Below are 13,902 nucleotides of genomic sequence, written 5' to 3'. Positions count from 1 at the left end.
TGGCAGAGGTGTTCCAGGTTCTGATTCAGGGAGGCTGAGTTTTAGGATCCTACAGAATATCCATCCAGGATCTTAGAGTTTGTCGCCAGGAAGAAGAGACATCCAGAAATGTCTGCCTTTGTAGATGGAGACACTCTTTAGATATGAGAGACATCACAGAAGTGGGATGTAAAGAAAAAGCAGGCTGAGGCCAGAACCCAGTAGAGGAAAATGGAGTGTGGTCCGTGGAATGTTGGAGAGGAAGGAGGGTGCTCAGAGAACTGGTTGAATGGACAAGGGTGTGGGGTGTGGGGAAGGTACATGTTAAGTGATGCAAATTAGTTCAAGAGTGAGAAAGAGCCCATTAGGATTTGTCACTTAGGGGTTCAGTTTGTTTCTGGTGGGTCAGACTAAAAGTGAACCTGGAGAGCACCCAGAGACATCATTAGCTGGAACTCTGTGGAGATGTGGTAGGTGAGGGCAGAGTGAAGACAGGAGGGAACCAGAAAATCATCCTGAGTCTGCCACTGTCAACAGGTAAAGAGCCAGAACACAGGAACAGTGTGGGGCCACGGCTGAAATGAAGGGGGTAGCTTTACCACATCCAGCACACAGCTGAAAACTGCACCATAGATGTCAGTAGTAGGTGTGTCATTAGTGCAAGAATGGAAATGACAGAACTTTTTAGAGGCCAGAGGAAAGTTGAATGGCAGTCAATGTGGTGTATAAAGTAATATATGTGGATGTTTTCATAGTCTATATATTAAAACAATATAAGGTTTTGAGTGACTAGTGACAAAATATAAGTGATATTCTTTCAAAGAAGTCTGTCAACACTTACTTTGAAAACAGAACATTTGATCCTTTCTCTAATATTTCTCAGTGAGTAGTGTGCCCAGGGACTTTCCCACTGAGAAGCAATCTGCATCTCCTTTGGATGGTACAGGCAGATTCCTGTGCCCTGGTCCATTTCATTCCCCATTTTCAAATCCCTATTCATTCCAAACAGAACCCAGGGGTTGGAAACACTGGTTTAGAGCTTGGGGTTTTTCCATTAATGAGAAAGAAAACATTGGAAGCAATGGACATGTAAGGGGCTGTGATTATAGGCAATTTAAGTGTCACATCTTGGAAAGTTTTTGTTTTTCAAAAAAAAAAAAACAGTCCATAGATTGTGAGTATAATATCTATATCAAATTTCTCTAAAATATAAACATGCACATTCACTTTAAACAGACAAACACCTTCCCTTAATCATAATCATGAAACTCCCAGGCTATCTAGGGCACAATGTCCCATTATTATTGTGCAGGTAGATATGTTTCTTCATGGGCTAAGTCCATAGAAGACTCTTAGGTGTCTTGCTCTATCATTCTCCGTCTTATTCCCTTGAAGCAGGGCCTCTCACTGAACCTAGAGATAGAGTGTCAGCCAGCAAGCCCCAGCCATTCTTCTGTTTTTACCCCACACAGCATTTGGGTTATGGGTACATGCGGTTTTGTCTACCTTTTTACATAGGTGTTGGGGATTAGAACTCACCACTGGCAGTGGTGGCAAGATCCTTTAATCCCAGCACTCGGAAGGCAGAGGCAAATGGATCTATGTGAATTCAAGGCCAGCCTGGTCTATAGACAGAGTTTCAGGACAGCCAGGGCTGTTATACAGAGAAACCCTGTCTCAAAAAACCAAAACGCCAAAACCAAAACTAAAACCAAACAAAAAATCAACCAACCAAACAAACAAACAAAAAAACCACTGACTCCATATTGCCAAGACCAGAGCTGATATGAGAGCAAGGTTCTTAGATCACCTAATTATCCACAGGTCTCAGGGCAGAATCAATACTACCATCATCAGCATGGCATATAAACATGGCAAATGTATTGTGGATCCATAGAAATCCCATCCCCCAATGCTACCAAATCCTAAAATCTAGCACCAAGGGCTTGAGTATGAGATGGGGATCCTTAGATATGAACTCTCACATTCTTATGCGCTAAAAGAATTATCTCCATTTAGAAAAAAAAAATCTGCTCCAGACTGGGGAGAACGAGTTTTAAAGTAGCATTTATGAAGACACCCAGGATAGTTCCACATCCTCCAAGAAGTGAGGAGTTTTGGAAAGAAAGTGTATATGGTACCACAGGAGATCTTCACCTGCAGAGGGCTGGGGACATGTGTTTATTAAGAAGCAAGTCACTTCTGTTCCCTGGCCCCATACAGACCTGCCACAGTGGTCTGACAGGCTGAGGGCATGCTGATCTCAGAGGGCATGGGACTCTGCCATTGTCCTCCTGTCTACACCTACAATCAAAATAGTCATCTCTGGTTTCCATACACTAGGGCATGTGGCTGGATAAGTCTGTTCTCTCCAAAACTGGAGCCCCACACCCCCAGGGAGAAGTCACTAGTTCTGGTGTTTGTTAGAAGTCAGGGTCTATGGATTCCTGAGAACAGACTTCCATGTTTGGCTTCCTACACTACCACATCCCTGACTTTTAAAATGTACATATATGTGTATATATGTATACATGTAAGTTATTATTAGTGTGTGTGCTCTCTCTCTCTCTCTCTGTGTGTGTGTGTGTGTGTGTGTGTGTGTGTGTGTGTGTGTGTGTGTGTGTGTGCAGGAACACTATGTGCACATGTGGCGGTGCTCAGAGGAGCCACCTTGAAAAGTCAGCTCTCTCTACAGTGCGCTCTGGGGCTTGAACTTATGTAGTCAGATTTGCACAGCAATTGATTTTACCTACTGAAGCATCTCACCAAGCCCGTACATGCTTACTGATGGGTTTTGAGCAATATTTGCCATTCTCGACAAAGCCTCTGTTTTAGCAAAGGGGCGATCACTCTAAGAGCCTCGGTACCATCCAATGCCAGGGCCCACAAAGGCCTTTCAGTAAGCACAATCACGTGTTTATGATGCACTGAGCATTTAGATGCCTGACTCGTGGATGTGCTGGTGGCATCCTGCCCCATACCTCTGAGCACAGGGGACTGAGCAGGCCTGGATACCTGCTTGCTAAGCAGAGCAAAGCTTGCATCTGGGCCTCTGCCAAGCCGGAGAGTACTCACTTGCTGTCACAATGGCCAGAGATCTCCAAGAAACTGTGATTTTAAAAAAAAAAAAAGCTTTTCTACAAAGCCAGAGAACATGTTGGCAAGGCTGCTGTATTCAACTGTATCTGAAGCTAAGGAGCCCAGACAAAGGGCCTGGAATGAGGTTTTTCTTCCCCTTTTCCTCTTTAATCTCCAAGGAATTGCCACTAACCCAGGACCACACTGACAGAGGCAGCTGTGACCCAGCCCTTCTTGGAATATGAGAAGAAGGAAAGATAAAAAAAAGAAAAAAAAAAAGATGCCTGCTGCCTCACATCCCAGAATACCTTTTATTCTTCGATGTCTATCTGTGAAAGGCGATAGCTGTGACAAACAAGGGGACAAACGTGCTGGCGCCAATGTTCAGACTCTACAGCAGGGCACTGTGGGCCTTGTGATATTGCTAAGAGTATTTACAACCCCTGTCCTATAAGGACAGGACATGAAGGCAGAATGGGAGAGGGGGAAACAAAACAGACTTTCCCTTTGCCCCTGGTTATTATATATCTCAGATAGAACACGGAGTGAAAAAAGCCCTTTCCAATTTGGCACTTATGGTCTGGTTTCTCTTTTTACATTCAAATTCATTTTCTCTGAAATTTTAAAAGGGCCATCCATGTTGCGTAGTGTCTTACCAGTTCAAGCTCATTGCAAACATAATGAGTTCTTAACGTGTGTCCTCCTGAATAGACCTCGGTGGGAATAAGTCCCATGCCCACCTGCCAAGCTGGGGTGCACACCGCTCACACCCACAGCCCTTATACCAGAGAGCTGCCTCACCCCATAATTTATGCTACACTGCCATCTTATGGTGGTTTATGACTACAATTTATAGAAGGAAAAACTCACTAGTGTTTTGAAGAAATCCATGGGTTTAAAAATCATCTTTAACTAATCACACCAGACACACATTTCAGAATGGTGATCTACAAACAAGAAAGCTTTTGCAGTGTGGCAGGCCAAAGGCCAAAGCCCACAGAAAGGATGGAGCAGTCACACCAACCTTAAAGACAGCTAGAGAATCTCTTGAGAGGCATTCATGCCCTCTCTCACAAACTATCACTGCACAAGCCGACATTTAGAAGCCGCCTTCTTTGAGAATTCCATGATGTATTTGGGAAGAATATCAGAGAGGAAAAATCTGTCAGAAGTCAGTGATTTTCAGCCTGGAATGTTTGGCTCTGAGTTCACATTACACAACATTTCTCCTTTCTCATCTTAGGAAAAAGAAAAAGAAAGGAAGGAAGGAAGGAAGGAAGGAAGGAAGGAAGGAAGGAAGGGAGAGAGAGAGAGAGAGAGAGAGAGAGAGAGAGAGAGAGAGAGAGAAAGAAAGAAAGAAAGAAAGAAAGAAAGAAAGAAAGAAAGAAAGAAAGAAAGACCAGCCCACAGAACTCCCTGGTCCTGTACCAGCATGACTCAAGGCCAGCCAGCCCACTTTTCAGCCCCATCATTTATACATGTATTTCACTCCCAGCTTAATTCTAAGACAAGCCTCCTTGGAGGAGCCTCCTTCCGGAAGTCTGCCTGCCAATTTTGGAAGGCTTTAAGGCTTATTTCCTTTCCCTCCTCCACCCACAAGTCAAATTGTGAAGGGGCCTTAATTTAATTCCTTCACCCGAACTTGCCAGTTCTGTGGCTACGCCACCAGCCAGTCATTCTTGGGAACACACAAGGAGAGAGATTTCCAATTGTAGGTTTGCCTAGGGGGCTCTGGGTAAACGAATGATCCGGGAAGCTGTGGTATTAGCAAAGGTTCTACTAAAGTCATTCCCCATCCCTTGTGGGGTGACAAAGCACCTCAAGTGGGAACAGAGGAAGGGACCAGATTCCAATTCCCATAGCCAAGAAGGCTTTCTTGCACACGCCATCTCTTTCCAGGTCACCCCCTTTAGCACCTCGGCACTCCTACGGGGATCAAGCTTAAAACTGAGCCACCAAGCAAGACAAGGAGGGTGTCCTGCAGCCTCCAGTCCAAAGGCACCCCCCTTTCCACTCTGCAGAGAAGACCCAGAATACACGGTGATTCATTATGAAGGAAAAAAATTAATATGCATTTAACTAAATGCAAAAGAAGCACGGAACAAAGGCAGTTTATAAAAAGGCATCCAAATGTCAAATATTTCTCTAGTTCTTCCTGCCCTGTCACAATAGAAGTGTTTTCTTTTTTTAAGTGCTCCACTTTTGGTAATTGTAGGGATCACAATTTCAAATTAAACATGCCCAATAAACCATGGTGGGTTTTGCTGCCGTCTAGTCCCCATTTTTGCCCCACCTCCCACACCCCACCACGCACCCCAACTCTATTTTGCTTAGAGACTTACCTTTGCTGACCTTTCCCCTCCTTTTTGGGAGGCTGTTCCTGCTGCCATCCCTCACTGAGAATGTTCTCTCTCCCACTGTCACCCCCTACATCCGCAGGGGCGAGCCTGGTACCCATATTCCCACCATCTTTTACTGAGTATATGTTTGTATGTCTGTTATTTACCTCCAACCCCCTTTAACAAGAAGAACGGGATCAGAGACTCCCAACACAGCACAGCGCTGTCTGAACTGACTGTACCCATTAGGAATTCTTCAAGTGCAGATGGAGTCCTCAAAGTGACTGTTTACAAATGCAGAAGTAACATTATGGGTTGCCTCACCCCCACCCCACCTCCCAACATGGATGGGGTTTCACTGCCGCTCTGATTTCGGTTTCTCCCTTCACCAACCCAAAGAGCTGATTTTTCTAATATCCATCCTGCAGACTCCATCTGGGATCCCCCAAACAAGCTGTGTACTTCTGCCTCTCTCGCAGGCAGGAATTATAAAAAGTCTCCAGTTCAAAATGGGAAGGAGGTCAGATCTACCCTGGTCTGAGCTATCAGAGTTTTAACGCCTAGAAACAGAGAGAAACTGGCCAGGGAAGTCTTAATAGACACCCATGGAGAAGCGATGTTTGTTCTCCCTCACGTGCCCACCCATAGGTACAAACCATCGTGGGAAAGCCAAGCCAAACCCTCAGAAAGCCAGAAGCCAGGAGTGTCTACTATGATCACAATTACCCCACGATGTTCCTGTTTCTCAGGATTTACTATCCTTCCAAGCTTTCGGCCCAGTGTCTTGTGTGAACAGAGAACCAGATGGGAGTTTTGGGGGCTAAAATGGATACACCAATTATTTATAGATTCGGACTAAAAATCATGTGAACCGCCTTCTGTGGAGTCCCATCTTCCGAGAACAGACTTGAAATAGGCATAGTTGTGGAAAGTCTCAGAATCATTTAGAATAATCCTCAACATGATATTGCAAGTAGGGAATGGTGGAATTAAGCCTAAAGAATTTTAGGAGCCCCTTCGAAGAGAACAGCAGAATTTTAGAACAACCTTTTAGAATTCTCTAGAAGGAGACCCTGTGGTTCAATTTTATATCCTATTGGTTTTAGTTGTGTTTCCTTTAGACTTTTTTTCTTCCCCTGGCTGGAAAGACCTTTAAAACTCAACATGACTGCTTGCAAAGCGAGGAGTTGCCAGCTTTAAGAAGAAAATAGTTGCTGGTGCCTTAGCAATGATAGACACTCAACATGTATGCAAAGGATGAGAGAATTTTAAAAAGAATTTCTGTTATTAATACTCAATACAGGCTATATATTGCTGAAGGAAGTTGGTTTTTTTAAACTTCCCCATCCTTTTTTTTTTTTTTTTTTTACGTTGACATATATTTTGGTTTTTCTGTTTGTCTCTTTGGGTTGGCAGGGGCAGGAGTGAATTGGCGAGTATAATATTTCTCACAAAATCTCTTCTGCTACCTACCAGACTTAGCATGTCACCTGCACTGCTTCATAGAAACTTCATATAAACCAGTGAAGTCTTTTACATTTTGCTAAAGAATGACAGGCTGGCTGGGAGGTTAGCCAGCTTGTCCCAGGCCACCCAAATGAGAGCATCACAGCCTGTGTCCCAACAATTCCCATTGCTAACTATTCCGCTGTGTTAGAGCTGAGAACGGCTCCTGAAGTCATCCTTGAATCTAAACCTCAAGATGGAGAAAATATTTGGAGCAGGGCCACAGCCATGAAAATTGCTCTCAATAATGCTTACATTTTCATAGCCAAAAATCCATTTAGTAGAGTCCAAGAAAGCTCTCACTTTTCCCCCTTCTTTTAACACACAGAATCTCTTAGAAGACATGACAAGGGTCAGATGGCAAGCTCCGCAGTGCTAGCTGCAGCTCTCCTGCACCTGAATGCACTCATTTGGTCCACAACTACCTAAACACCTTAGGATGGAAGGACAATTTTTGTTAATGAGTTCTGCAGTGCTAGGGATAGAATCTGGGCTCTTACACATGCCAGGCAACAGCTTTACCACTGAACTCTATTCCAGCCTGGATCATTTTAAAAAGAATTTGCATTTAGTAACATCGATACCTGAGTTATAATGCTGGCTCTAAAATAGGCTATTTGCACTGCTGTTTAAAAATTAATATCCATTTGAACATACATGGTATCACTAACCAACTGGGAAATTAGTAATATTTGTTCTCCATCTAGAAATAAGAAAGTATGGGATTTTTGCTACTCTATCAAGCATACCTAGAATCATAACAAAACTGCTTCCATTTTGGGGTTAGCTGTCATTCTAGGCACTCAGACGGTTTCCCAGGTGAAAAGGGAAAAGAGCGCACTGGCTTCCAGGGTTCCCTGGGTTTCCCAGTCACGTACATGCCTATCTTCAAGGGGACAGGTACAGAGCTTGCTTCCACCCTGTCTGCCCCATATGCTTTTAGTATTGACAGTTGAAAGGAATACATTTTGTTAAACTCACAGCTCAACCAGTAAAGTGCTTACTATGAAAATACGAGGAACACAAGCCCCTTAAAAGGCTACATGCCATGTTGCTTACAATACCAGCACTGGGGAGGCAGAGACAGAAGGGTCTCTGGAGACCCTGCCTCAAAAAATAAAGTGGATGGCTCCTGTGGAAAGTCACCAAGGTTGACCTTTGGTCTCTAAGCACACTTGAACATGTATGTTCACACCCACAAAGGAATACACACAAACCCATACACAAAATTAAACAATAATCACAATAAACCAACCCCTGGGTATAGATAGTTTGTTCCTGGTCGGTTGCCTAAAACAAAAGCCGTCCCTTGCGGCTGAATGTCCTTGCACAGTTGTATGGGTAGCAACCTCTTTCCCGAGTTTTAAATCTTCTGGCCTCTGAATTACTTTTCCATCATCATGGTGTTATGGAGGTGCGGGTGATTTCCCTGCTTGCTTCTGCTGAATACCCTGGATCATCCTGGGCCAGACAGCAGAGACTATCAGTGGTAATGCACGTGGGTAATGGATGGGGTCCATTGTATTTTCTTGTTTAGAAAAATAAATCGCCCTGCAAACTTTTATTATGCTCCATGTAAAATGGAGGCACATCAGCACTTGCTATGTTTTCCCTTCCTGAGCTGGCTTGGCAGGGTGCCTTGGGCTGCAGAGAACAGCCAAGGGTTGCCAAGCAGGGCTGCTTGGTTCTTTGCCCATTCCTCTAGGGGCTGTAAACATCCTGCCCTGGAAACCTTCACCAACCTGTAGCTAGAAAACTCCCTGGTGCAGTGGCGTGGCTGTGGCAAGCTGTAGGGTGGGGGTGGAATCCATGAGTCACACTGTAGGGGGCCTGCTGGATCCCAAGGAGGTTAGGTGCTCTGGGGGACAGCACCGACCTCAAGCAGAAACTCATACAGAGGAAGGACAAAGATGTTTGATCTATTAAGTACCCAAGACCCCCTGGCCAGTGCAGTCAGGTACTGTCAACATGAAATCTTTGCAGCACACTGAGCTGGGCTGCCACTCACCCCAGTGTGGGCATATCAGGACCCCACTAGGACATAACCATACACTGTCTGGGGCAGCTTGAACAATTTGCTTATTCCTTGGTATTTTACATCAATTAAAAGAATAAACCCCTATAAACTGGGTGTGACCATAATCCTAACATTCGGGAGGCTGAGGCAGGAGGACTATAAAAAGAAAAACAGTCTAGGATAGACAGAGCATTCCTGTCTCACAAGACAAAACAAAATCAAAAGCCCAATGTTGAGGCTGGGTTGGTGAGATGATGACTCATTGGGTAAAGCCAATTGCTGCCAAGACTGATGGCCTGGGTTTGATTCCCAGGCCCCATACAGCAGAAGGAGAGAACCAACTCTCAAAAGTTGTTCTCTGACCTCCACACGAGCACTGGAACAAGTACCTGCACAACGTACGGGTGCGCGCGCGTGTGCGCGCGCGCGCGCGTGTGCGCACACACACACACACACACACACACACACACACACACACACACTCTACATAAATGTAATACAAATTAAAAATACAAACAAAACAAAACCAACCCATACAAAAGAAGTTTTCACAACACACAGTAGAGTCAGGTACCAAGTCCTCCAGGGCAAGGGCTGGCATACTTTCTTTGATAGTACCTTCTTGCACATGTGGCTATGAAAGCTTTACAAGGCTCTCATGTACAGAAGATGATTACACAACGCTTACCATGGGCTAGGTATATCTCTGTGATACACCCATTCTCCATGTAGGTAAACTGAGGTTCCCCAAGGTTGCAAAACAAAGGTGAAATCACAATATAGGACCAGAATGTGGATCTAGGCACTTTGAACTCACAAACACTTATCTGCCAGGCAGGATGTGTCAGTGAGAGAATCCCAAGCATCCACAAAAGACCTCACAAGGGAACTTCTCTCCCACAGCATGCCACTCCATCACATAGATGTCAGATGTCAGGGCTCAGTTTGAATGCCACCCTTGAGGTTTCCTTAAGAGGCAAGCATGTGCTCAGTGGCGGACGGGAAGGTTTAAATTATGCCATCTGAGTTCATACATAGAAATGACTTCTCACTTTTGAAGGAGTGGTCCAGTGTCAGCTACAGAAGCCAGTGGGCCAGGGATGCCGCCTGGCTTCTTGAGCATAAACCTGAGGCTATCTTTAGGTGAGTATTCTCAGCAGTGAACTGGAGCTGTGTATGGGGGAGGGAATGTGTGAGAAGATTCAATACCAAATTTCATATTACTAATGTTTCTTTAAAAAATATTTATTTACTTTTTATTTATGCATATGCATGTTCATCTCTTCATGTGTGTGCTTGCCTGTGGAAACCAGAAGATGTCAGATCTCCTGAAACTGGAGTTACAGGCAGTTGTGAGCCACCCAACAAGGCTGCTGGGGATTAGACCCCAGTCTTCTGCAAGAAGAGTAGCATTCTTTCCAGGATAGCCAGGCTGTTACACAGAGGATATAAAAACAAACAAACAAAAAACCCCAGTAACATTCTTCCTTTAAAATATCCTATCAACAGCAGGGCATGGTAGTTTAATCCCAGTACTCGAAATGCAGAGGCAAACAGGACTCTGTGAGTTCAAGGCCAGCCTGGTCTACAAATTGAGTTCCCGGATAGCCAAGGCTGTTATACAGAGAAACCCTGTCTTGGAAAACCATACATACAAAAAAAAGCCCTAAATAAATAAAAATCCTATCAAGCCAGGGACATGGTGGCACACATCTTTAATCCCAGCACTTAGGAGGGAGATCTCTGTGAGTTTGGGGCCAGCCTGGTTTATATAGTGAGTTCCAAAATAGACAGGGCTATGTAGCGAGACCCTGTCTCAAACAAACAAACAAACAAATAAAATATCCTATCAAGGTAGAGGTTGGGAGATAGTTTAGTTAGTAAGATGTTTGTTGTCCAAGTATGGGGCCCTGAGTCCCCAGTGCCCATATGAAAAGCAAGGTATGCTGTTCTGTGCTTGTAACGGTAGTGCTGGGAAGATGAAGACAGGAGGATCCTTGGGGCTTGCTGGCTAGCCAGCCTAGCTGAACCAGTGAGTTATACGTTTAATGAGACACCTTGTCTCAAAAACTAAGGTAGGAAATAATTAAGAAAGCCACTTGATGTTGATCTCTGACTTCCATATCCAAGCTGTGTGTACACACACAGAGTCTCTTAGGGAGGTAGAATATATCAAAAATAACCATGGCCCAACCACTTGAAATGTGACTCTCATGTTGTGGTCTCAACACAGGTCCTATATTGTACCCTCTAAGGCAGTCTAGTGCTTGTACATACTGCTTCTCTATTAGCTTTGAGCTTTTGAGTATGAAACAGTCAGCTGAGGTAAGAGAGGGCATCTACAGGAGCAGAGAATGAGGCAGTCACGCCTCCTGAAGAGGAATGGGAACAGAGACCTTACCTGGGGTGACCAGAATGTAGTTAATTCCAAAGGAAGCCTAGGATGTGGCATTTGATGTGTGGCTCCGAGATCAACATCAGCATCACACAGAGCCTGTCTGAAACCAGATTCTGAGGCCTGTCAGATCCATAGGATCTAGCCCTGAATTCTGAGCAGATGCCCGGCAACTTCTCTGCTATCTGGAGCAGCCCTGTTGTAGCATCCTTGCTCCAAGAACACTTGGGCAACTTCTCTACTATTTGGAGCATCCCTTTTGTGGGGTCCTGGCTCCAAGCACACTTGGGCAACTTCTCTGCTATTTGGAGCATCCCTTTTGTGGGGTCCTAGCTCCAGGCACACTTGGCAGACAATGGCTGGTCAGGGGTGGTGCAGAAAACCAGTTGTAAAATATAAAAATGTTCCTAAGGGTTCACCCATGAGGTTAGGTCTGAACTGGTCTGGCTGGGGGGAGAGCAGAACACCCTGCTCTCACACAGAGCAAGACTGTCTGTGGGTAGAAATAAGGCAAGAGAGAGAATGGAGGGTGGGCAAGGGAATGTGTGTGGAGGAAGAGGAGGGAGGGAACTAGGGAGGGAGGAATGGACAGCAACATTGTGAATGCACACAGAGCTGCAGAGGCCAAGTGTGGCTGGGTGTGAGAGCAAGAAAACTGGTCTGGAAGGTCAAAGCCTTGTGGAGAGAACACCTTGCTTAGCTAACCAAGGCCTTTGGAAACAGCAGACCAGATGTTAATAGTCAGGGACCTCAGCTCAGAGATCCCCCTCCCCTGAATAGCCCTGTAACACCCAACCCCTTCATGTGCCAAACACAGGCCTCTCTACACAGGAAAGATGATGGGGTCCCTTGAGGTGCCCTGATGAAGCAGCAGGAATTGTCTGTCCCTGGGGTGACTAGGCAGTGACTTATTATCATTCACATGCTGAGGGCTCTTTGTAGTCTTTGGAAATCGCTGCATTAGTGCTCCGTGGCAAGCAGTCCCAGGGAGTGACTGACAGGTGCTATCCCCATGCAGGCCTGATCCAGGCCCACAGGTGATTTGGAACAGGCCTAAGAGTGGCTTCAGCTGGAAGCTCCTAGGGCCCCACACTTGCTGCATCTGTACTTCCTTACCGTGTCCCATCACTTTCACCCCACCAGCCAGCCAGGGGAAGTGGGTATGCACGGCTGTCTCTTCAGCTTGTGAGTTTTCCACAAGTATAAGCTGGTCTCCTCTTAATTGCCCCCACAGAGATTTTCATAAATACTTTTAAATATGATAATTATTATTGTTATTTTCCTTTGTTCTTCTAGATGGCACCTCTCCCTCATGCAGCTCAAAGAACTATCCTGAGATTATCCAATTACTCTTTATAAATCCCTGTGAGGACAGTGGGTGGTAGTTTCTCTAAGTTGCTAGAGAAGAGGGAAGGAAAAGAGTGGGGGTAAAGGTGCCGTGGTAAGCGGGGGATGGACCTCAAATGGCAAGAGGGGAACCCCTGTTCTTCTCCCAGTGTGCTGCAGTGCCATCCTGGGTACATCACTAACTAGAGGCCATACCTATTCAGATCATGTTGTCACCCCTGGGTAACATACCTTGACCTTCCTAGTATTCAACTTCCCCATCTGACAAGAGTTGAAGATACCTCAGTGAGAAGTGCAAAAGGACCCTTGGCTCCTTGGAGACAGCCTGTAAACACCAGCAGGGTCTCTTTCCGAAGTCCGGCCCCACCAGGCACCATCAAGCCAATCCCTCTATGGGTTCTACTGCAATTTTATACATAAGGCTGTTTTATGCTCTGAGGTAGAAATGCCCCGTTGGTTGGAACAAAAGGATCCGAATTTGGGAGACAGGCAGCCTGTTCCGGACCATGGCTCTGACACTTTCTAAATGCAATGGCGTTTCATGGGTCACTGAACCATGCCAAGCCCATTTCCTCAGCAGCAAAATTATACAACAATTTGGTGAGATACTACAGAAAGAGGGTCTGGCATAAGTTAGTGCTTCATAAGAAACCAGAGATCAGATAAGGGGGGCGGGGTCAAGATGCCTGTATTGAATTCAATTAAGTCACTTCATATTTCTGGATAAGGAAGGTTTCCATGAGGATTAAGTAGGTTAATTAATACACATAGTTCATAGCAAGACTTATTTAGTTAGTTAGTTAGTTAGTTATTGGTTTTTCAAGGCAGGGTTTCTCTGTGGCTTTGGAGGCTGTCCTGGAACTAGCTCTTGTAGACCAGGTTGGTCTTGAACTCACACAGATCCACCTGCCTCTGCCTCCTAAGTGCTGGGATTAAAGGCGTGCACCACCACTGCCTGGCTAAGTTATTATTATATTTTAATCATTGTGTAATTCCTTGCTTCCATTTTGTCCTGTGCAACCCTGAGTCAACACAGCACTTACTCCCCAGTGTGAGGGCAGTGTGTGGAGGGGATATGGCTCAGTACAGTGCTACTTTGCCTCCAGGAACCTGGAAGAAATGCCCCCTGGCTTGGAAAGCTCTCCCTGTGGACACAGAGAGTCATGCGCTCTCCCACCATTGGGCTCAGGGACCTTAGGAACTGTCCTTCCCACTTTCCCCAGTCAGTTTACCTGCTACGT

This window comes from Cricetulus griseus, chromosome 8, assembly GCF_003668045.3.
Source record: "Cricetulus griseus strain 17A/GY chromosome 8, alternate assembly CriGri-PICRH-1.0, whole genome shotgun sequence".
NCBI lineage: Eukaryota > Metazoa > Chordata > Mammalia > Rodentia > Cricetidae > Cricetulus > Cricetulus griseus.
The sequence above is the reverse complement of the archived record's forward strand: the minus strand, read 5'-3'. Positions refer to the sequence as shown.